The sequence below is a fragment of the Taudactylus pleione genome, unplaced genomic scaffold (genome assembly GCF_031769625.1).
Source record: "Taudactylus pleione unplaced genomic scaffold, aTauple2 ptg000746l, whole genome shotgun sequence".
NCBI classification, from domain to species: Eukaryota; Metazoa; Chordata; class Amphibia; order Anura; family Myobatrachidae; genus Taudactylus; species Taudactylus pleione.
This window is the reverse complement of record NW_028285148.1, coordinates 1,205,117-1,227,900: the sequence shown is the minus strand read 5'-3', so window position 1 is coordinate 1,227,900 and position 22,784 is coordinate 1,205,117.

Here is a 22,784-nt window from a genome sequence, read left to right as displayed (position 1 = left end):
CCTCTGTGTATAGGGCGGCTGCCTCCTCTGTGTATAGGGCGGCTCCCTCCTCTGTGTATAGGGCGGCTGTCTCCTCTGTGTATAGGGCGGCTGTCTCCTCTGTGTATAGGGCGGCTCCCTCCTCTGTGTATAGGGCGGCTGCCTCCTCTGTGTATAGGGCGGCTGTCTCCTCTGTGTATAGGGCGGCTCACTCCTCTGTGTATAGGGCGGCTGTCTCCTCTGTGTATAGGGCCCCTTTTATGGCAGATATATCACTGTCACACTGTCCATTACAGGCATAGGATGTACTTTATACAGGTTGAGTCTCCCATATCCAAAATGCTTGGGACCAGTATTTTGGATATCGGAATATTCCGTATTTTGGAATATTTGCATAAAATAATTAAATATCTTGGGAATGGGACCCAAATCTAAATACAGAATGCATTTGTGTTATATACTCCTTATACACAGAGCCTGAAGGTAATTTTACACTATATTTTTAATAATTTTGTGCATCAACAAAAGTTTGTGTACATACATGAAATTCATTTATGTTTCATATACACCTTATACACACAGCCTGAAGGTTATTTTATACAATATTTTTAATAATTTGTTCTTTAAACAAAGTTTGTGTACATTGAACCATCAGAAAGCAAAGGTTTCACTTTCTCAGTCATGCTAAAAATATTCCGTATTTCGGAATATTTGGATATGGAAGACTCAACCTGTATGTGGATACTGGAAAAAAATATTCCACCCTCCAGGAAGCTTAGGAAAATCCCAGCCTGAGCACATAGAGGGACCTACATACATAATACATACATACATACATACACTGATTGCAACACAGTCTCAGTTATTTGCAGAAACAGCTGAAAAAAGAAAAACTTGGAAAATGTATGTAACTGTAACTGTAGCTGTAACTGTAGCTGTAGCCATTTACTGTTGGCCAGAATTGTTTTCTGTAGCAGCTCTCCCCACTGGCAGCTACTGTAAATGAGACCCCATTCGTGGGCTTCCAGCCCCCCAGACTCCCCTGTCATATGACTGCATTGCTATTTCTTTGTTTCATCTGCACCTGGACTATTCTCGGAGCACCCCCAGTACTCTGCACAATGGGAAACGCCCCACACCAGGGGTTATTACAGGGAGGTGGTCAGCATCCCAGCAAGTGGGTTGCCGACTGTCAAAATATTGGTGCCAGAACACCGACCGTCGGCATCCCGAAGGTAAGAATCTGGGGTTAGGGGGAGGGTTAGGTTTAGGGTGCGAGGAGGGGGGGGGTTAGGTTTATGCACCGGGAGGAAGGGTTAGGTTTAGGGGTAGGGGTTAGTATTGGGGTACTTACCTGATGGGTGCTTGACAATGTCTAGATAGACACCAGGGGCCAAATGTAATAGGTCACGATTTAGGGGTTTTTTGAGAGTTTGATGGTAAATATACATGTTTTGGCTAATCGCAAATGTGATACTGTGAGAACAGCGTTTTTCGCATTTTTCATTTTTTCCCCAAATCACAAATTGCCAAATTGCATCCAGAGGTTTCCCCATTCTAAACTTACAACTCTACAAATGTAATAGGTTGTGATTTGCAAATTCACAACCCAAACTTGGCTAAAATTCGGCAGAACTTTAGACCAGCTTCAGGATAGAGAGTTCATCCTGAGCAGGTCAGAGTAACACAGGAACATTCACAAACCCATGAGATACCTGCATGTTTCTGTGTGCACATATAAAAACACTTTAAATAAAAAAAAAAAAGACGTGCACCCCCTCACCAAAAGCATAACCAGCACCAGGCTTTTATATTAAGTACCAGCACAGGGCTTTTCTCAGCCGGTCCTGGTCGTGGAATAACAGGGGACAAAACGGGTAGGGGTCCCCTGTAATTTCCATAACCAGCACCGGACTCTCTCTACGTGTGGCCCAGAAATTTGCGCGGAGGAAAGGTATGTGTAAACACATACCTTTCCTCCTGTCCGCCATATTTGGAAATTGAATTTTTTTTTTAACCCCCTGGATGCCTACATGGAACGAAGAGGACTTGAACATTGCATAGGAGAGGTGAGTATGGATTTTTTATTATAGGTACCCCGATGGATTCTTATTGGACAGGGGGACATGATGGCATCAAGGATACTAGGTGAGTATGTGCGAGTGTGTATGTATGTTAAAAAAAAAACTTTTACTGACACGGTGTGTGTGTTGTGGTTTTTTATATGTATTTCTTTGGCTGTGGAACTACAGGTACCAGCGGGCCTGTAATGCCCCACATGCTGGTACTTGTAGTTCTCCAAGTACCAGCATGCGAGGGAGGCTTGCTGGGATGTGTAGTACCACAGCTAAAGACAATATTTGAACTATTAATTTTTACACAACACATTTACACTATCAACCCGGCACCCACTGGCCAGGGATGCCAGCAGGGTTGTATCTATAATGGGTGCAGGGTGTGTGGGGAACACCGCACACCCTGCACCCATCATTTTACTTACCTCTCTGGAGTCCCACGTCGGCGTGGGGGTCCGGCACTGTAAAATGGCTGGTAAATGGCCACGACGGCCATTTTCCCGTCGTTTTTGCATGTGCAGTACAGGGAAAATGGCCGGCCATTTTCCCGGTGATCTGTGCATACATTATAGACTCTGGGCACACTCTAGTGCCCAGAGTCTATAACTCTGGCGCTGGCCACGCACAGCTCAGTGCGCTGCCGGTCAGAGAGGAAGGGGCCCACGTCGGAGACTGCACACGGGCCCCCTCCTCTCTAGAAACACCCCTGGGTGCAGGGGATGGCCCCGGGCTATCAGCCTAGGCCTGGGGTGCCCTAGAGAGGGGGACCCCATTATTGGGGGTGGGGTTACCACCTACACAGGGATCCTCCACCTGGGCTGACTAGCGGTCAGGGGTAATGATGTGGCCGGGTATACCAGTGATAGGTGTTAATTTACATAGGAAATAAAATTGCATACTGTAGATGCGCATAGTGTAGTAGCCTTGAACTAAAAGGTTCGCAGCCTATTACATTTGCTAGTCCCAGCACCAACATGCAACTGAAAAAAATGCAAAAAGGTGCGAGTTGAAATTTTACATTAATTCATGACCTATTACATTTGGCCCCAGATGTTAGACCGTCAATAGGTCGACGGGTGCAAATGGTCGACAGGGTCAAAAGGTTGACATGTAAATGGTCGATACGGTTTTTTTTTCTAACCCTAATCCTCCACTTGTGCCTAACCCTAACCCTCCCTCCTGGTGCCTAACCCTAACCCTCCCTCCTGGTGCCTAACCCTAACCATCGGGGTAGGTGCCTGACCCTAACCGTCCCTTCTAGTGTCTAACCCTAACCCTCCAGGTAAGTGCCTAGCCCTAACCATCCCTTCTAGTGTCTAACCCTCCCTCCTGATGCCTAACCCTAACCGTCCTTTCTAGTGCCTAACCCTAATCATCCGGTAAGTGTCTAACCCTCCCTCCTGGTGCCTAAACCTAAACGTCGGGGTAAGTGCCTAACCCACTGGCAAGTGCCTAAACCTAAATAAAAGGAAAAAAAATAATGCGTCAACCATTTTCATGCGGACCATTTGTACCTGTTGACCTTCTTACATGGTGACCTTTAGTGTGTCGACCTTTTATCCCTGTCGACCTATTGACTGTCTAGCATCTGGTGTCTATCTAGCCATTGTCTACCTTTTTACTGTAGATCATTAGACCGGATCCCTTACCTGATGTTGGGATTCTGTCCGGTGGTATCCTGACAGCCGTGATCGCCTACCCAACCCATATTTACACCTGAAGGGACCGGTGTAAAGAGCACCCTCCATTCAACAAAACACACACCTGCTGCCGGCAGTGCCATATTCCGTCTGATTTCGTTAACCTGGTGCATGCGTAGAAGATAGCTTAGACTCTGGCACAGTGCCAGTGGTATGGTAAGTTCTGTCAACGTATAGGATGTCGACAGTCAGAACGTCAACATGTTCTGAGACCTAACCATACAGCTAAATCAAGCACTAAATTTTACTGTCAACATTGAGACTGTCAGCATTCAGAACAGGTCAACATTATGACTGGATACCCAGTGCCAGAGTCTATGGGAATACCTAAACCGGCACCGTCTTTCTGAGGATATCACCTGGTAGATGGCACTGCCAACAGATTAAATAGGTGGCACCAGCTGCAGGCACACTGTAAGGTGCCGGGTGTATGATGTGGGGTCCTGCTTGACCCAGGGGCCTGTGTAACCCGCACCCCCATAAATAGACAACTGTCCCACAGCTTGTACAAGTCTGTTTTTTTCTTGCATAAAGTATTTTGTTTGCTGTAAAGTCGCTATACTGACTACATGAGTTGCAGCGTTTAGCAGGCTTTGGGGGATAAGAGAAAGCAGACCCTCACCCACCTTATTTCAGAATGTTACAGATTAATCGTAAGGAGCCGAATAACTGCTGTAATACTTACAAATATATGTTAGTCATTCTGAGTCATAACATAATATTACCATCGCTGTGTAATGCATTACTGCCTCATTAGGAGTCTATATATTTCATATCCTGCAGATGTCAGTGTGTAAGCTGCAGTATACGGACATACATAGCTGCTGGCAAAATGCTGACTATACACAGTAATTGCAGCTGGCAAATCACCTGCAAATCAGGTAAAACAAAACTATAAACGGAATGAAAGAGACATAAAATAGTGCAGGACATTCTGAAGAAATAATATAAAATTAAGTTCAATAAAATTTAAATTTACACAGTATATTTGGTTGCAAACTAAGTTAATTACCCGAGACTCTATTCTAGTAGCAATGTTATGCTGTATGTGCCATCAGGTATTACACGTGCTAAGCCAGAAACTGATTATCACTGTTATAACAATAACAATGCTGATCTAAGGGTCATTACTGCTGCAGGCTGCATCCTCATGTGCACACAGGGGTGACTACAGGCAGAGATGGAGGAGCTAGGTACAGGTGACATGCGCTGGGAAGGACATTACTGCTGCAGGCTGCATCCTCATGTGCACACAGGGGTGACTACAGGCAGAGATGGGGGAGCTAGGTACAGGTGACATGCGCTGGGAAGGACATTACTGCTGCAGGCTGTATCCTCATGTGCACACAGGGGTGACTGCGGGCAGAGATGGGGGAGCAAGGTACAGGGGACATGCGCTGGGAAGGTCATTACTGCTGCAGGCTGCATCCTCATGTGCACACAGGGGTGACTGCAGGCAGAGATGGGGGAGCTAGGTACAGGTGACATGCGCTGGGAAGGACATTACTGCTGCAGGCTGCATCCTCATGTGCACACAGGGGTGACTGCGGGCAGAGATGGGGGAGCTAGGTACAGGGGACATGCGCTGGGAAGGTCATTACTGCTGCAGGCTGCATCCTCATGTGCACACAGGGGTGACTGCAGGCAGAGATGGAGGAGCTAGGTACAGGTGCCATGCGCTGGGAAGGTCATTACTGCTGCAGGCTGCATCCTCATGTGCACACAGGGGTGACTGCGGGCAGAGATGGGGGAGCTAGGTACAGGTGACATGTGCTGGGAAGGTCATTACTGCTGCAGGCTGCATCCTCATGTGCACACAGGGGTGACTGCGGGCAGAGATGGGGGAGCTAGGTACAGGTGACATGCGCTGGGAAGGAAATTACTGCTGCAGGCTGCATCCTCATGTGCACACAGGGGTGACTGCGGGCAGAGATGGGGGAGTTAGGTACAGGGGACATGCGCTGGGAAGGTCATTACTGCTGCAGGCTGCATCCTCATGTACACACAGGGGTGACTGCAGGCAGAGATGGGGGAGCTAGGTACAGGTGACATGCGCTGGGAAGGTCATTACTGCTGCAGGCTGCATCCTCATGTGCACACAGGGGTGACTGCAGGTAGAGATGGGGGAGCTAGGTACAGGGGACATGCGCTGGGAAGGACATTACTGCTGCAGGCTGCATCCTCATGTGCACACAGGGGTGACTGCGGGCAGAGATGGGGAGCTAGGTACAGGTGACATGCGCTGGGAAGGTCATTACTGCTGCAGGCTGCATCCTCATGTGCACACAGGGGTGACTGCGTGCAGAGATGGGGGAGCTAGGTACAGGTGACATGCGCTGGGAAGGACATTACTGCTGCAGGCTGCATCCTCATGTGCACACAGGGGTGACTGCGGGCAGAGATGGGGGAGCTAGGTACAGGTGACATGCGCTGGGAAGGACATTACTGCTGCAGGCTGCATCCTCATGTGCACACAGGGGTGACTGCGGGCAGAGATGGGGGAGCTAGGTACAGGGGACATGCGCTGGGAAGGTCATTACTGCTGCAGGCTGCATCCTCATGTGCACACAGGGGTGACTGCAGGCAGAGATGGAGGAGCTAGGTACAGGTGACATGCGCTGGGAAGGTCATTACTGCTGCAGGCTGCATCCTCATGTGCACACAGGGGTGACTGCGGGCAGAGATGGGGGAGCTAGGTACAGGTGACATGTGCTGGGAAGGTCATTACTGCTGCAGGCTGCATCCTCATGTGCACACAGGGGTGACTGCGGGCAGAGATGGGGGAGCTAGGTACAGGTGACATGCGCTGGGAAGGAAATTACTGCTGCAGGCTGCATCCTCATGTGCACACAGGGGTGACTGCGGGCAGAGATGGGGGAGTTAGGTACAGGGGACATGCGCTGGGAAGGTCATTACTGCTGCAGGCTGCATCCTCATGTACACACAGGGGTGACTGCAGGCAGAGATGGGGGAGCTAGGTACAGGTGACATGCGCTGGGAAGGTCATTACTGCTGCAGGCTGCATCCTCATGTGCACACAGGGGTGACTGCAGGCAGAGATGGGGGAGCTAGGTACAGGGGACATGCGCTGGGAAGGACATTACTGCTGCAGGCTGCATCCTCATGTGCACACAGGGGTGACTGCGGGCAGAGATGGGGAGCTAGGTACAGGGGACATGCGCTGGGAAGGTCATTACTGCTGCAGGCTGCATCCTCATGTGCACACAGGGGTGACTGCGTGCAGAGATGGGTGAGCTAGGTACAGGTGACATGCGCTGGGAAGGACATTACTGCTGCAGGCTGCATCCTCATGTGCGCACAGGGGTGACTGCAGGCAGAGATGGGGGAGCTAGGTACAGGGGACATGCGCTGGGAAGGTCATTACTGCTGCAGGCTGCATCCTCGTGTGCACACAGGGGTGACTGCGGGCAGAGATGGGGGAGCTAGGTACAGATGACACACGCTGGGAAGGACACTACTGCTGCAGACTGCATCCTCATATGCACACTAGGGGTGTGCACCGGCCACTTTTCGTGTTTTGTGTTTTGGTTTTGGATCTGGATCTTTCTTCGTGTTTTGGATCTGGATTGGTTTTGCCAAAACCACCCTTCCGTGTTTTGGGTTCTGGGTTTTGTGTTTTGGATCTGTATTTTTTTTTAAAAAAGCATAAAAACAGCTAAAATCACAGAATTTGTAGGTTTTTCTGCTCCTATGCTATTATTAACCTCAATAACCTTAATTTCCACTCATTTCCAGTCTATTCTGAACACCTCACACCTCACAATAGTGTTTTTATGTCCAAAACGTTGCACCGAGGTAGCTGGATGACTATGCTAAGCGACACGAGTGGGCGGCACAAACACGTGACCCATCTAGGCGTGAAACTGCAGTGGCAGACAGGATGGCAGTTTGAAAAACTAGGCCCCAAACTGTACATAATGCAAAGAAAAAAAAGAGGTGCAAGATGGAATTGTCCTTGGGCCCTCCCACCCACCCTTATGTTGTATAAACAGGACATGCACACTTTAACAAACCAATCATTTCAGCGCCAGGGTCTGCCACACAACTGTGGCTGAAATGATTGGTTCGTTTGGGCCCCCACAAAACAAGCTGGCAATTAATGTGTCCCTGCACAAACTGGCTCTATGGAGGCAAGATGTCATCCTCATCCTCCTCATCCACCGATTCCTCACCCTCTTCAGTGTGTACATCCTCATCCTCACAAAGTATTAACTCGTCCCCACTTGAATCCACCACCACAGGTCCCTCTGTACCTTCTGGAGGCTGGTCTCCCTGGAAGAGCTGATAATTCATTTTGATGAACATCATCTTCTCCACATTCTGTGGAAGCAACCTCCTACGCCTTTCGCTGACAAGGTTCCCGGCTGCACTAAACACTCTTTCGGAGTACACACTGGAGGGGGGGCAACTCAGGTAAAATAGAGCCAGTTTGTACAGGGGCCTCCAAATTGCCTCTTTTTCCTGCCAGTACAGGTATGGACTGTCTGCCATGCCTACTTGGATGCTGTCACCGATGTAATCCTCCACCATTCTGTCAATGGTGACAGTATCATATGCAGTGACAGTAGACATGTCAGAAATTGTTGCCAGGTCCTTCAGTCCGGACCAGATGTCCAAACTTGGTCCTGCCTGTCCTGCATCACCGCCAGCGGGTTGCTTAGGATACCTAAGTTTTTTCCTGGCAGCCCCAGTTGCAGGAGAAAATGAAGAAGGAGCTGTTGACGTGTCACGTTCCGCTTCAGCTGACAGTGTGTTCACCAGCAGGTCTTTGCACCTCTGCAGGCTTGTGTCGGCCGGAAAGAGAGACACCACATAGGCTTTAAACCTAGGATCGAGCACGGTGGCCAAAATGTAGTGGTCTGATTTCAACAGATTGACCACCCTGGAATCCTGGCAAAGCGAATGAAGGGCTTCATCCACAAGTCCCACATGCCGAGCGGAATCGCTCCGTCTTAGCTCCTCCTTCACTTTCTCCAGCTGCTTCTGCAAAAGCCTGATGAGGGGAATGACCTGACTCAAGCTGGCAGTGTCTGAACTGACTTCACGTGTGGCAAGTTCGAAGGGCTGGAGAACCTTGCACAACACGGAAATCATTCTCCACTGCGCTTGAGTCAGGTGCATACCCCCTCCTTTGCCTATGTCATAGGTGGATGTATAGGCTTGTATGGCCTTTTGCTGCTCCTCCATCCTCTGAAGCATATAGAGGGTTGAGTTCCACCGTGTCACAACCTCTTGCTTCAGGTGATGGCGGGGCAGGTTCAAGAGTGTTTGCTGGCGCTCCAGTCTTCGGCACGCAGTCGCTGAATGGCGAAAGTGGCCAGAAATTTTTCGGGCCACCCAAAGCGTCTCCTGCACGCCCCTGTCGCTTTTCAGAAAATTCTGCACCACCAAGTTTATTGTGTGAGCAAAACATGGGACGTGCTGGAATTTGCCCAGATGTAATGCCCGCACAATATTGGTGGCGTTGTCAGATATCACAAATCCCCAGGAGAGTCTAAGTGGGGTAAGCCACTGGGCGATGATTTCCCTCAGTTTCTCTAAGAGGTTGTCGGCGGTGTGCCTCTTACTGAAACCGGTGATACACAGCGTAGCCTGCCTTGTAACGAGCTGGCGTTTCTGAGATGCTGCTACTGGTGACGCTGCTGCTGTTGCTGCGTAAGGTGATACATCTACCCAGTGGGCTGTCACAGTCATATAGTCCTTAGTCTGCCCTGTTCCACTTGTCCACATGTCCGTGGTTAAGTGGACATTGTGTACAACGGCATTTTTCAGGACACTGAGGACACTTTTTCTGACGTTTCTGTACAGTCTCGGTATCGCCTGCCTAGTGAAGTGGAATCTAGACGGTATTTGGAACCGGGGACACACTACCTCCATCAATTGTCTAAATCCCACTGCACTAATGGCGGATACCGGACGCACGTCTAACACCAACATAGCAGTCAAGGCCTCAGTTATACGTTTTGCTTCAGGATGACTGCTGTCGTACTTCATCCTCCTCGCTAAGGACTGTTGGAGGGTCAATTGTTTAGTAAAAGTAGTGGTGTTCCTACTTCCTCTCTGGGATGATGAACGACTCCCAGCAGCAGCAACAGCAGCAGCGGCAGCAGTAGGCGTAGCAATGCAGGATCCTCCAGAGGAATCCCGGATAGGAGAGTCAGTCATGCCAGTGACATGGCCTGCAGGACTACTTCCGATCCTGACTAAGGAGGAAATTGACGAGGAGGGAGTTGACGGTGTGGTTTGCAGGCGCTTGGATACAACAGGACAACGGGATTTAGGTGTCCCTGGACTGCTTACGGTCTTAGCCAAAGTTTCTGAACTTGACAGTAACTTTTTATGAACGCGCTGCAGGTGCCGTATAAGGGAGGATGTTCCTAGGTGGTTGACGTCCCTACCCCTACTTATTTCACCTTTACATATGGTACATATGGCAAGACAGTTGTTGTCCGGATTTGGATAGAAATATTGCCAGACCAAAGAGGTGGAATGTTTGGTCTTCTGCCCAGGCATGACCGTGATGGGCTTTTTCATCCCACGGACAACAACTGTCTCCCCCGGAGCCTGATTTAAACAAACCACATCACCATCAGAATCCTCCTCGCCAACTTCCTCCTCAGCGCCAGCTACACCAGTATCCTCATCCTGTTGTACTTCAACAGTGACATCTTCAATTTGCATATCAGCAAGTGGACTGTGGGTGCTCCTTTCAGCACTTGCAGGGGGCATGCAAATGGTGGAAAGAGCCACCTCTTCCCGTCCAGTGCTGGGAAGGTCAGGCATCGCAACCACCACCACACTTGGACTCTCCTTGGGGATTTGTGATATCTTCTTAGAAAGCTCAGTTCTTCGCTGTGCTTTTGCCAGCTTAACTCTTTTGATTTTTTTAGTGGGAGGAGGGCTTCCATCGTCATGTGAAGCTGAACCACTAGTCATGAACATACTAGGGATCGACCTTAGCCGTTCCTTGCCACTCCGTGTCGTAAATGGCATATTGGCAAGTTTACGTTTCTCTTCAGCTGATTTAAATGTCTTTTTCAAGGTCATTTTCCTGAACTTTGCCATTTGGGATTGTATGTGCCCTCTACTATGACATTGGGCATCGGCCTTGGCAGACGACGTTGATGGCATGTTATCGTCTATGTCATGACTAGTGGCAGCAGCTTCAGCACTAGGAGGAAGTGGTTCTTGATCTTTCTCTATTTTATTTTTATCGGAGAAAGTTTGGTCCTCCATTTATGTTATATCGATTTGATATATACGTGCGGCTAAACACAGAAAATAATTTTTTTTTTGGTTTGGACTGGAGTGTACTTTGTGGGTTACAGCACCCTTTAACGGTCAAGCCAGCCGGCCCTTTACTTATGACACAGGCGCACTCTTGGCACTACTTTGTTGATGCACGTGCGGCTACTGCGCACACAATTCACAAACACAGAAAATAATTTTTTTTTGGTTTGGCCTGGAGTGTACTTTCGGGGGTTACAGCACCCTTTAACGGTCAAGCCAGCCGGCCCTTTACTTATGACACAGGCGCACTCTTGGCACTACTTTGTTGATGCACGTGCGGCTACTGCGCACACAATTCACAAACACAGAAAATAATTTTTTTTTGGTTTGGACTGGAGTGTACTTTCGGGGGTTACAGCACCCTTAACGGTCAAGCCAGCCGGCCCTTTACTTATGACACAGGCGCACGCTTGGCACTACTTTGTTGATGCACGTGCGGCTACTGCGCACACAATTCACAAACACAGAAAATAATTTTTTTTTTGGTTTGGACTGGAGTGTACTTTCGGGGGTTACAGCACCCTTAACGGTCAAGCCAGCCGGCCCTTTACTTATGACACAGGCGCACGCTTGGCACTACTTTGTTGATGCACGTGCGGCTACTACGCACACAATTCACAAACACAGAAAATAATTTTTTTTTTGGTTTGGACTGGAGTGTACTTTCGGGGGTTACAGCACCCTTAACGGTCAAGCCAGCCGGCCCTTTACTTATGACACAGGCGCACGCTTGGCACTACTTTGTTGATGCACGTGCGGCTACTGCGCACACAATTCACAAACACAGAAAATAATTTTTTTTTTGGTTTGGACTGGAGTGTACTTTGGGGGTTACAGCACCCTTTAACGGTCAAGCCAGCCGGCCCTTTACTTATGACACAGGCGCACGCTTGGCACTACTTTGTTGATGCACGTGCGGCTACTGCGCACACAATTCACAAACACAGAAAATAATTTTTTTTTTGGTTTGGACTGGAGTGTACTTTCGGGGGTTACAGCACCCTTAACAGTCAAGCCAGCCGGCCCTTTACTTATGACACAGGTGCACGCTTGGCACTACTTTGTTGATGCACGTGCGGCTACTGCGCACACAATTCACAAACACAGAAAATAATTTTTTTTTTGGTTTGGACTGGAGTGTACTTTCGGGGGTTACAGCACCCTTAACGGTCAAGCCAGCCGGCCCTTTACTTATGACACAGGCGCACGCTTGGCACTACTTTGTTGATGCACGTGCGGCTACTGCGCACACAATTCACAAACACAGAAAATAATTTTTTTTTTGGTTTGGACTGGAGTGTACTTTCGGGGGTTACAGCACCCTTAACGGTCAAGCCAGCCGGCCCTTTACTTATGACACAGGCGCACGCTTGGCACTACTTTGTTGATGCACGTGCGGCTACTGCGCACACAATTCACAAACACAGAAAATAATTTTTTTTTGGTTTGGACTGGAGTGTACTTTCGGGGGTTACAGCACCCTTTAACGGTCAAGCCAGCCGGCCCTTTACTTATGACACAGGCGCACGCTTGGCACTACTTTGTTGATGCACGTGCGGCTACTGCGCACACAATTCACAAACACAGAAAATAATTTTTTTTTTGGTTTGGACTGGAGTGTACTTTCGGGGGTTACAGCACCCTTAACGGTCAAGCCAGCTGGCCCTTTACTTATGACACAGGCGCACGCTTGGCACTACTTTGTTGATGCACGTGCGGCTACTGCGCACACAATTCACAAACACAGAAAATAATTTTTTTTTTGGTTTGGACTGGAATGTACTTTCGGGGGTTACAGCACCCTTAACGGTCAAGCCAGCCGGCCCTTTACTTATGACACAGGCGCACGCTTGGCACTACTTTGTTGATGCACGTGCGGCTACTGCGCACACAATTCACAAACACAGAAAATAATTTTTTTTTTGGTTTGGACTGGAGTGTACTTTGGGGGTTACAGCACCCTTTAACGGTCAAGCCAGCTGGCCCTTTACTTATGACACAGGCGCACGCTTGGCACTACTTTGTTGATGCACGTGCGGCTACTGCGCACACAATTCACAAACACAGAAAATAATTTTTTTTTTGGTTTGGACTGGAGTGTACTTTCGGGGGTTACAGCACCCTTAACGGTCAAGCCAGCCGGCCCTTTACTTATGACACAGGTGCACGCTTGGCACTACTTTGTTGATGCACGTGCGGCTACTGCGCACACAATTCACAAACACAGAAAATAATTTTTTTTTTGGTTTGGACTGGAGTGTACTTTCGGGGGTTACAGCACCCTTAACGGTCAAGCCAGCCGGCCCTTTACTTATGACACAGGCGCACGCTTGGCACTACTTTGTTGATGCACGTGCGGCTACTGCGCACACAATTCACAAACACAGAAAATAATTTTTTTTTTGGTTTGGACTGGAGTGTACTTTCGGGGGTTACAGCACCCTTAACGGTCAAGCCAGCCGGCCCTTTACTTATGACACAGGCGCACGCTTGGCACTACTTTGTTGATGCACGTGCGGCTACTGCGCACACAATTCACAAACACAGAAAATAATTTTTTTTTGGTTTGGACTGGAGTGTACTTTCGGGGGTTACAGCACCCTTTAACGGTCAAGCCAGCCGGCCCTTTACTTATGACACAGGCGCACGCTTGGCACTACTTTGTTGATGCACGTGCGGCTACTGCGCACACAATTCACAAACACAGAAAATATATTATTTTTTTAGCACTTGGGGGGAGCACCCCTGATGGACAGAGCACCCCCTGGACAACACTACAGCACTCCTTTAGGACTGGGACACTGCACAGGACTTTGGAGTGGACACAGCCCCTATGGAGAACTGACTGCACAACACAGTCCAGCCAGCCCCTATGGACTTTGAAGTAGTGGACACAGCCCCTATTAACAACAGCAGCACAGCACAACACAGCCAGCCCCTATGGACTTTGAAGTAGTGGACAACAGCAGCACTACACTACACTACACTACACTACACAGCCCTAACTCCCACCCTCCCTCTTCACTGTCCACAGCCGAGTGAGAAAATGGCGCCGACGCGGGTACCTTATATAGGATCCAAAACCCGCGAGACTCGGAAGGCGGGATGATGACGTTTTGCCTCGATTTCAGATCCGAGTCAGGCGGGAAAAGTCGAGCCTGACTCGGATCGGACTCGGATCGGGGGGGCACGGGGGGGTTCGGATTTCAGAAATCCGAACCCGCTCACCCCTAATGCACACAGGGGTGACTGCGGGCAGAGATGGGGGAGCTAGGTACAGTGGACTTGCGCTGGGAAGGACATTAATACTGCTGCAGGCTGCATCCTCATGTGCACACAGGGGTGACTGCGGGCAGAGATGGGGGAGCTAGGTACAGGGGACATGCGCTGGGAAGGACATTAATACTGCTGCAGGCTGCATCCTCATGTGCACACAGGGGTGACTGCGGGCAGAGATGGGGGAGCTAGGTACAGGTGACATGCGCTGGGAAGGTCATTACTGCTGCAGGCTGCATCCTCATGTGCACACAGGGGTGACTGCAGGCAGAGATGGGGGAGCTAGGTACAGGGGACATGCGCTGGGAAGGACATTACTGCTGCAGGCTGCATCCTCATGTGCACACAGGGGTGACTGCGGGCAGAGATGGGGGAGCTAGGTACAGGGGACATGCGCTGGGAAGGACATTACTGCTGCAGGCTGCATCCTCATGTGCACACAGGGGAGACTGCGGGCAAGAGATGGGGGCGCTAGGTACAGGTGACATGCGCTGGGAAGGTCATTACTGCTGCAGGCTGCATCCTCATGTGCACACAGGGGTGACTGCGGGCAGAGATGGGGGCGCTAGGTACAGGGGACATCTGCTGGGAAGGACATTACTGCTGCAGGCTGCTTCCTCATGTGCACACAGGGGTGACTGCGGGCAGAGATGGGGGAGCTAGGTACAGGGGACATGCGCTGGGAAGGACATTACTGCTGCAGGCTGCTTCCTCATGTGCACACAGGGGTGACTGCGGGCAGAGATGGGGGAGCTAGGTACAGGTGACATGCGCTGGGAAGGACATCACTGCTGCAGGCTGCATCCTTATGTGCACACAGGGGTGACTGCGGGCAGAGATGGGGGAGCTAGGTACAGGGGACATGCGCTGGGAAGGTTATTACTGCTGCAGGCTGCATCCTCATGTGCACACAGGGGTGACTGCAGGCAGAGATGGGGGAGCTAGGTACAGGGGACATGCGCTGGGAGGTCATTACTGCTGCAGGCTGCATCCTCATGTGCACACAGGGGTGACTGCAGGCAGAGATGGGGGAGCTAGGTACAGGGGACATGCGCTGGGAGGGTCATTACTGCTGCAGGCTGCATCCTCATGTGCACAAAGGGGTGACTGCGGGCAGAGATGGGGGAGCTAGGTACAGATGACACATACTGGGAAGGACATTACTGCTGCAGGCTGCATCCTCATATGCACACAGGGGTGACTGCGGGCAGAGATGGTGGAGCTAGGTACAGGTGACATGCGCTGGGAAGGACATTACTGCTGCATGCTGCATCCTCATGTGCACACAGGGGTGACTGCGGGCAGAGATGGGGGAGCTAGGTACAGGTGACATGCGCTGGGAAGGTCATTACTGCTGCAGGCTGCATCCTCATGTGTACACAGGGGTGACTGCGGGCAGAGATGGGGGCGCTAGGTACAGGTGACATGCGCTGGGAAGGACATTACTGCTGCAGGCTGCATCCTCATGTATACACAGGGGTGACTGCGGGCAGAGATGGGGGAGCTAGGTACAGATGACACACGCTGGGAAGGACATTACTGCTGCAGGCTGCATCCTCATATGCACACAGGGGTGACTGCGGGCAGAGATGGGGGAGCTAGGTACAGGTGACATGCGCTGGGAAGGACATTACTGCTGCATGCTGCATCCTCATGTACACACAGGGGTGACTGCGGGCAGAGATGGGGGAGCTAGGTACAGGTGACATGCGCTGGGAAGGTCATTTCTGCTGCAGGCTGCATCCTCATGTGTACACAGGGGTGACTGCGGGCAGAGATGGGGGCGCTAGGTACAGGTGACATGCGCTGGGAAGGACATTACTGCTGCAGGCTGCATCCTCATGTACACACAGGGGTGACTGCAGGCAGAGATGGGGGAGCTAGGTACAGGTGACATGGGCTGGGAAGGTCATTACTGCTGCAGGCTGCATCCTCATGTGCACACAGGGGTGACTGCGGGCAGAGATGGGGGAGCTAGGTACAGGTGACATGCGCTGGGAAGGACATTACTGCTGCAGGCTGCATCCTCATGTGCACACAGGGGTGACTGCGGGCAGAGATGGGGGAGCTAGGTACAGGGGACATGCGCTGGGAGGGTCATTACTGCTGCAGGCTGCATCCTCATGTGCACACAGGGGTGACTGCAGGCAGAGATGGGGGAGCTAGGTATAGGTGACATGCGCTGGGAAGGACATGACTGCTGCAGGCTGCATCCTCATGTGCACACAGGAGTGACTGCAGGCAGAGATGGGGGAGCTAGGTACAGGTGACATGCGCTGGGAAGGACATTACTGCTGCAGGCTGCATCCTCATGTGCACACAGGGATGACTGCAGGCAGAGATGGGGGAGCTAGGTACAGGTGACATGCGCTGGGAAGGACATTACTGCTGCATGCTGCATCCTCATGTGCACACAGGGGTGACTGCGGGCAGAGATGGGGGAGCTAGGTACAGGTGACATGCGCTGGGAAGGACATTACGGCTGCAGGCTGCATCCTCATGTGTACACAGGGGTGACTGCGGGCAGAGATGGGGGCGCTAGGTACAGGTGACATGCGCTGGGAAGGACATTACTGCTGCAGGCTGCATCCTCATGTATACACAGGGGTGACTGCGGGCAGAGATGGGGGAGCTAGGTACAGGGGACATGCGCTGGGAAGGACATTACTGCTGCAGGCTGCATCCTCATGTGCACACAGGGGTGACTGCAGGCAGAGATGGGGGAGCTAGGTACAGGGGACATGCGCTGGGAAGGTCATTACTGCTGCAGGCTGCATCCTCATGTGCACACAGGGGTGACTGCGGGCAGAGATGGGGGAGCTAGGTACAGGGGACATGCGCTGGGTAGGACATTACTGCTGCAGGCTGCATCCTCATGTGCACACAGGGATGACTGCAGGCAGAGATGGGGGAGCTAGGTACAGGTGACATGCGCTGGGAAGGACATTACTGCTGCAGGCTGCATCCCCACTGCGGGCAGAGATGGGGGAGCTAGGTACAGGGGACATGCGCTGGGAGGGTCATTACTGCTGCAGGCTGCATCCTCATGTGCACACAGGGGTGACTGCAGGCAGAGATGGGGGAGCTAGGTACAGGTGACATGCGCTGGGAAGGTCATTACGGTAAAGAAAGCAGAACAGCCAATTACAGGACTGTTTGCGCTTCCACAATGAGCTGCCGTACTCATATACATTACTGTCCGTTTTCTATTACTGTCCGTTTTCTGTACCAGCCTCTCTGCCCTTTTCCTGCATATAACAGCCCCACTGTCTATTTACTGACTATGCCCGCCAGTGCTGGCACTAGCGAGGTGTGGGCCCAAGTGCAAAAATATGCTTTGGACCCTACTGCTTTTTTCTTGCATATGCCAACCCCACTGCCCTTTGCTTGCCTACATCAGTGTCACTGCTCCTCTCATGCCTGTGCCAGCCTCGCTGCTCCTCTGATGTCTGCGCCAGCCATTATGTTCTTCTATCTGTGCCAGCTTCTCTGCCCATCTCCTGTCTGCGCTTGCCTCTTTGCCCTATTGTCTGTGCCAGACTCTCTCCTTCTCTCTCCCCATGTGGGCCTCGTCTCCTCACCACTTTGTGTTGCTCTGCTTTTTGTCTGTCTGTCTGTCATTTTGGATGTGCACTTCTGTCTTGCCATCTGTCTCTTTTTGCCCTCCTTTTTGTGTCTGTGTACCTCTGCATTGTGGATGTCTGCTCTTATACACTTGTGCGTCAGTCTCTCCCCCTGTACCCTCTGATTACATCTATCCCACCCACCATCTTTTGCCATTTGACTACACTACTCATTTTTCCCCCTCTGCCCCTCATACTTTTCCGCTTCCCTTCACCTTCTTCGTTCTCCATAATTACCTTTCTCCGATGCTGAACTCGATGGAAGTCCTGGTAGCAGCTGATTGTAGGTAATCACAGGAAAAAATACACTTTTTCCTTTGTAAGTTATATTTTTTTTTTACATTTTTATTTGCTTTTTTTTTAGTTTTACAAAATCTGATACTAAAAGCCCAAATTCAGGTCCCTGGCACATAGTGTACGTGCTACCCAGCAAAGTCAGGCAAGCCATGTGTGAATTGGCCGGCAAAGCGGTAAGGGTAACATATGCCAATTCTCACCGGATTTTACTTTTGCAATGCTGAGCAAAATGGGTTCTCATCAATGGCTCCGATCTTTCCAATTCAGGGCTCTTTTTCTTCCACTGGCCTCGGCGACCACTATTAAAGACATTCACCGGTCTCTCGGTGGCAAATTTTTGGGCAAAAGAAACCTCACCAAAGCAGAAAAAAATTAAAAATTCCAAAAAACTATTCCAAAATTAGGGCAGGTGAAGATTACCCATCAAATAGGTGTCCTGTAACATTATAACCTCAAATGTACTGTATTAGGTAAGCATTAGATTTATTTGTATAGAGCCCTGGGCGTTATACTATCATTTTCCTTCTGTATATTTATTTAGAGGATCCAGGGGTACTCCCACTATCTTAGCTCCAGGCTGCCGTGTTGGCATGCCTATTCTTTATTACATTTATTTCTGCTTTAGGATCTCCAAAGTATTCTTATATAGTACAATATGTATTATTTGCATCAAAATATTTCACAGAAAAGTGTAATTGTGTAGGTGGAAAGATAATTGTGAAGTCACAACAAAGAAAATTACAAACAAAAATCCCATGTGGCCTATATGACCCAATATTATTAGGTCTGGATAGGAGAGATGTGCGCGGACCCCCGTGTTTTGGATCTGGATTAATCTTCAGGATTTGGTTTTGCAAAGTCACCTTTACTGTAAGTGTCTTAGATCTTGGATTTGGGATTTTAAAAACAGCTAAATTCATGTCGTTTTTGCAATCCAAAACCCAAAGTTCGGATTTAAAATTCAGATTCCGAACCACAGGAAGATCAGAATCACAGCTCTGATCTATCCGGATCACCTCAGGAGATCAGAACCGTGAAAGAACTCAAAACTGTCCAGATTCAAGAATTTCGGGTGGAGTCGGATTTCTGGAGAACCGGACTGCACATCTCTACCTGATAGTATTTTTGTGTGGGTGCTCAATGAATATGAGCATTCTTTGTGGGCTACCTTGGCAGGAGCATGGAATTCTGAAGCTCCCATGACATGATTGTTTTTACAATTTTTGATGAAACGCGTCGTACGCCAGTGAAACGGGCTTCAAGTCTCTCTTTGGAATCGTTGATACATTATTTTCAAAATGTTTTTTTGTCTTATGAATATGGCTTACCCCCAACCTTTTCTGTTTTTTTTTGATCTCCCTGAAAGAGGTGAGAATCACGTAATCTATAAATAGGTTGTTCAATTGTTATCACCATAAATATTTCCATTTATTCTCGGTACACCTGCTCCATACGGGATAACTCTTCCCTTCATCTCTTTAGTGGATGCAAAACATAGAGTTTTATTATGTGTTGACTTGTACAGTGGAGAGGCATGAGTCTTTCCATTCCATATATTACTGGCTTTAGGATGCCAGTCTGCTCCGTGTATCTCTGAGTGGCGTTGTAAAGGGTCAAGGCGCAGCCTTACGCACGTCTGCTTTATCGTGCAGCACTAGTAAAGTGTCATGAGAGCCACTTAACACACCTGAGAGGACATATCGTGAGGGACAAGCTGAAGTCAGTGGGTTGGAGAATGTAAATTTCTAAGGGACCAAGTTGAATATGAGAAACAGGAAAACCAAAACAATTACTACTTGGAAGTGGAGACCAGTAGAGAAACCAAATTCCAGCTTTGTGTGTGTGAAGGTTGGCAGGGCCGGAACTAGGATTTTTGTCACCTGGGGCAAGGTAATAATTTGCCCCCCCCCCAAAAAAAAAAGAGGACGAAGAGGGTGTGTGGTTTCGGGACACAGTAATGTCCCTTACAACACATTATGCCACAGTAACGCCCCTTACAATACATTATGCCACAGTAATGCCCGCAGGTGACAGCAGCACCCCCAGAACTGACAGATGTAACCAGTGCTTAAAGTGGTCCTAGAGAAGTGGAGGAACTCACCCTACTCCACCTACAAAAAAAAAATGTAAAAAAAAAAGGGGCGTGGTCACAAAACAAATGGACACGGTCACACAATTGTATTCCCAATTCAAATTACACCACTATCTTGATTCACCCGATTCACATTACACCACATAGTAGTGGCCCTTATTCATGTATGACACACAGCAGTGCCCTTTTTACACAATGAACACAGTAGTAGTGCCCCTTATACAATGCCCACAGTAGTGGTAGTGCCCCTTTTGCAGTGGTCCCAGTAGTGGTAGTGCCCCTTTTGCAGTGCGTTTGAGTCGCCACTCCCTGCCTGTCATACCTTTGCGAATAAATCCTCGCTGAGAGCAACAATGGTAATGTAGATTCAATTTGGAAAGTTTGCTTTCGTTTGTAAGACACTTTTTCATTTGTAATATTTGACATAATTATTTTGGGTGTCATCGGGGAGATTTGTCATAGCTGGGAAAAAAAAAGGGAAGTTTTTGGATACAGAAACAAAGAAATAATAATTTTTTTTTATGAATATGAACAGAGAATACTTCTCTGTAATATTTAAAACTAATATTATTAACATTAATAATGAATGAATTATTATAAATGTACTATTTGTTATATGATATTTTACTGGTACATTGTATGTAGATTCTATTATATTTATTACAGTCTTATTGACACAGTTATATTCGCTGTATTAGTGGCCTCTTTTCCGGTCCCATTTTTCTTTTCAAGAATTAAGTCCAAGCTGCACAGAATCTCACATGGGGGCATTTTCAGAGGTAAACACTATTTGGTTATGGTCTTAATTGACCAATGGATGTGCCAGGCCGCACTAGCTCCAGTCACACTGAACCGGCTCGCATAGCAATTGCCACACTGGAGACCTTTGGGGGAGGGAAGGGGGAGTGTTTTAGTAAATGGGGACGTGTTGGTCCCCACTGGGTGCAGGAGAGAGAGCGCCCTGGGTGCAGGAGAGAGAGCGCCCTGGGTGCAGGAGAGAGCGCCCTGGGTGCAGGAGAGAGAGCGCCCTGGGTGCAGGAGAGAGAGCGCACTGGGTGCAGGAGAGAGAGCGCCCTGGGTGCAGGAGAGAAAGAGCCCTGGGTGCAGGAGAGAGAGCGCCCTGGGTGCAGGAGAGAGAGCGCCCTGGGTGCAGGAGAGAGAGCGCCCTGGGTGCAGGAGAGAGAGCGCCCTGGGTGCAGGAGAGAGAGAGCACTGGGTGCAGGAGAGAGCGCCCTGGGTGCAAGAGAGAGAGCGCCCTGGGTGCAGGAGAGAGAGCGCCCTGGGTGCAGGAGAGAAAGTGCCCTGGGTGCAGGAGAGAGAGCGCCCTGGGTGCAGGAGAGAGAGCGCCCTGGGTGCAGGAGAGAGAGTGCCCTGGGTGCAGGAGAGAGAGAGCACTGGGTGCAGGAGAGAGAGAGCACTGGGTGCAGGAGAGAGAGCGCACTGGGTGCAGGAGAGAGAGAGCACTGGGTGCAGGAGAGAGAGCACACTGGGTGCAGGAGAGAGAGCGCACTGGGTGCAGGAGAGAGCGCACTGGGTGCAGGAGAGAGAGCGCCCTGGGTGCAGGAGAGAGAGCGCCCTGGGTGCAGGAGAGAGAGCGCCCTGGGTGCAGGAGAGAGCGCACTGGTACGTTTCAGTTGATTATTACAAATTTCCATTAAATATTTAAAGGCCGGGATAATCCAGCAGGACAATCGACCTATATTACAAAAAGGGGAAGAAAAGTCCAGCACTGAGCATTCTGACATTACTGTAAATGAAAGCTGGATAATGCATTGTGTAATTGTGAGAACATTATTATTATTATCATTTATTTATATTACCACGTAATGAGGAGAAACAGATCACAGACTTGAAATTACACAGGAGACAACACTATTTCCATTTCTACCAATTTTTATGTGTTTTCTCAGACTTCAGGACTAATTGATGGAAACATTAATTGTATCATAAAAATGATTTCAAAATAGTTGGTTTGTATATTTTTCCTGTCAGCTGTGACACATTTTTCAGTTTTCAGTTCAATAATACTTAAAGTCTTCTCCATGTATAGTATAATGTGTACTTTGCAGAGGACGGGGGGGTTAGAATCAGGGTACAAGGGTGTGCGCATCGCCAGCGGTGGGCTTCAGCCACCTTAGTGCACATGCAGGTGGGGCAGAATTTAGTGTGGAGAGAGGTTTACCATAACAGGGTGAAGTGTGCACTTGTGAAATTTGCGAAGAGCTGATATAGTTTAGGATATCTGAGTTAACTTCAAGAATATTTTTGTAGCATGGTACATTTACATGCAATACATTCTGCTCCACCTGTATTATTTAGACACAACATGCCTCATAACACACTGTATAGCCGCAGTCATCCCTATATGACACAGGCACAATAGACCACATCTCTCATATACTCACAAATTGTGTAGCTACAAAATATCCCA